The 2,735-nt window shown below is 69.5% G+C and overlaps 1 non-coding gene and 1 pseudogene across 1 annotated transcript; both read right to left on the reverse strand.

Moving 5' to 3' along the window:
• Positions 1–424: 424 nt before the first annotated feature.
• Positions 425–543, reverse strand: LOC111731963. Its single transcript, XR_002777382.1, has one exon. It is a non-coding gene; the product is annotated as a 5S ribosomal RNA (ribosomal RNA).
• Positions 544–2,324: 1,781 nt separating this feature from the next.
• Positions 2,325–2,441, reverse strand: LOC111731965 (annotated as a pseudogene).
• Between the last annotated feature and the right edge of the window lie 294 nt (positions 2,442–2,735).

Raw genomic sequence — 2,735 nt, forward strand, 5'->3', positions numbered from 1 at the left:
GGCCGTGGCCCGCCATCCTCTCGGCCACCTGGGCACCTAGGCAGGTGCGGCCCTGCCACGTCCCGATCCAGCCCTGACCCAGACCCAACACTGCCCTGCGCTCCCCGCCGTGGCCGAGCCCGACCTGCCCAAAACCACGCGAAGACGCCGGCGACACCACCGGGCAACGCTTCGGCCGGCGACCTCGCCCTCCGCCCAGAGCCCTCGGCCCTTGGGGCGCGGCCCGCGGAGCCCAGGAAGGGAAGGGCCCGGAGCGGAGAGAGGAAACAGCCCAGGGCTGGCGGCAGGAGAGCAGATGGAGGCGGACAGTGGCGCGGGGCGCACCGACGTTCGTGCGACCCCCGAGACAGCGAGCGAGCGAGCAGGGCCCGGGGGCGTCCGGGCGCACCCTGGCTGGAGGGCGGCAAAAGGAGGGGGCGGCAAAAGCCTACAGCACCCGGTATTCCCAGGCGGTCTCCCATCCAAGTACTGACCAGGCCCGACCCTGCTTAGCTTCCGAGATCAGACGAGAGCGGGCGCGTTCAGGGTGGTGTGGCCGTAGACGGGAGAAGTCGTCTCCTGCCGCCCCAAGAGCTCGAGCCTGGCCTCCCGGGCACGGGAGACGCCCGCGCCTGCAGCGCCCCTCCTGGGGAGTTTGCTGGGGATCCGCCGACTAAACAGCGGCCAGGCCGCGCCAGCCGCGCTAAGCCACCGGGGGCCTGGGCCGGTTCGCGGCAGTGCCGTGGGTCTGGGTGGGCGCTCCAGCATCCCGGGACTGCCCAGGCCCTGGGCCGCCCGCCTCCCCAGTCTCGGCCGCTGGACAGGACCCCGGCCCGGGCGTGGCCCGCCATCCTCTCGGCCACCTGCGCACCTAGGCACCTGCGGCCCGGCTAAGTCCGGGCTCCGGCCCTGACGCAGACGCCCTCCTCCCCCGCCGTCCCCGCCGAGCCGTGCCCGACCTGCCCAACACCCACGAAGCCCCGGCCACACCCTGAGGCGTCGCTTCGGACGCACGCAGCCCTCGCCCTGCACCGGGACCAGGGACCCCCCCAGTCCGCTGCCCCTCGCCTTCACCTCGACTCTGCATCAAGAGAGACAGAGAGAGAGAGACAGAGACAGAGACAGAGACAGAGAGACAGAGAGACAGAGAGACAGAGGGACAGAGAAACCCAGAGACAGGGCGAGTGACAGGGAGGGAAGCAGAAAGGAGAGCACGGGTCGCCAGGGGATAGACCCAGTGAGAGCCACGAAGGAGGGGACGGGGTCGCCGGGGAAGGGGAGGCCGCGCGAGCTGGCTGCGGTCAGACACAGAGAGACAGTGAGGAGGAGAGGGACAGAGACGGGGAGAGAGACAAGAGCGCGAGCCCGTGCCCGCCACACAGAGGGCGGGACGGGACCCGCAGACGAGCGCACCGCGGCGCAGAGCCGGACCCCGACTGTGACCCCAGACCTGCGGCCGCCCCGAAGAGGCCGCTTCCCCAGCAGAGGGCGGTCGTGCCGGGGCTGGGCTCGGGCAGGAGGCGGCTCGTGTCCCGGGACAGGCCGGGGGCTCAGGGAGGCTCTTTGTGCTCAGAGTCCTGCCGGGGGTCGCGCCGCAGAAAGGAGACATTCGGGCGGGCTCCCTGGAGTATGTGTGTGTCCGTGCGTGTGTGTCAATGCGTGTGTGTCCGTGCGTGCGTGTGTGTCAATGCGTGTGTGTGCGTGTGTGCGTGTGTGCGTGTGTGTGCGCGTGTGTGTGCGTGTGTCCGTGCGTGTGTGTGCATGCGCGTGTGTGTGAGTGTGTGTGTGTCCGTGCGTGCGTGTGCGTGTGTGTGTGCGTGCGTGTGCGTGCGTGTGCGTGTGTGGCCGCTCGCTGAAGCCTGTCGCGAGCGAGAGGAGCTCTCGCCGCGCACGCGCGCGCGCTCTCGTGCGTCTCAGCCTCTCCGACGCGGCTGGTCGGTCGCGCTTCCCGTCCCGGGTGTGGGCGGCGGCCTCGCGCCTGGACCGAGGGCACCTGGCTGGCCCGTGAGAAGGGCGGGAGAAGGGCGCGGGCGGAGACTTGAGGCCTCGCGCGCGGCGCAGCGGGACGGGTGGCGGTGGCCGGTCCCGCGTCCCGGGGGTGCGAGCGCACTCCCGCCGTGTGTCAGAGACGGCGGCCCTTGGGACTCGGCCCCGCGGAGCCCAGGAAGGGAAGGGCCCCGAGCGGAGAGCGAAAACAGCCCAAGGCTGGCTGCAGGAGAGCAGGTGAGGGCGGGCGAGGGCGCGGGGCGCCGGGCCCCGGCGGCTGCCCTGGAGCCCCGAGACTGAGCGAGCGAGCGAGCAGGGCCTGGGGGCATCCAGGGGCACCCTGGCTGGGGGGCGGCAAAAGCCTACAGCCCGGTATTCCCAGGCGGAATCCCATCCAAGTACTCACCAGGCCCGCCCCTGCTTAGCTTCTGAGATCAGACGAGATCGGGCTCGTTCAGGGTGGTATGGCCATGGACGGGAGAGGTTGTCGCCTGCCGCCCCAAGACCTCGAGCCTGGCCTCCCCGGCGCCAGAGATGCCTGAGTCTGTAGCGCAACTACTGAAGAGGAGGAAGTTGCTGAGGTTCTACCTGCGAGGCACCGCGGGCCTTGGCCGGCTGGAGGCAGGAAGAAGGTCTGAGTGGGCCGTCTCGCATCCCGGGACTGGCCCGCAAAAACATAACTTGTCATGATGACATACACTCATCAGTTATTCATAGGATACACAATGGATGGCGACAAATAATAACTTTTTATGATAACATACATTCAC

Source organism: Pteropus vampyrus, unplaced genomic scaffold (genome assembly GCF_000151845.1).
Source record: "Pteropus vampyrus isolate Shadow unplaced genomic scaffold, Pvam_2.0 Scaffold415, whole genome shotgun sequence".
NCBI lineage: Eukaryota > Metazoa > Chordata > Mammalia > Chiroptera > Pteropodidae > Pteropus > Pteropus vampyrus.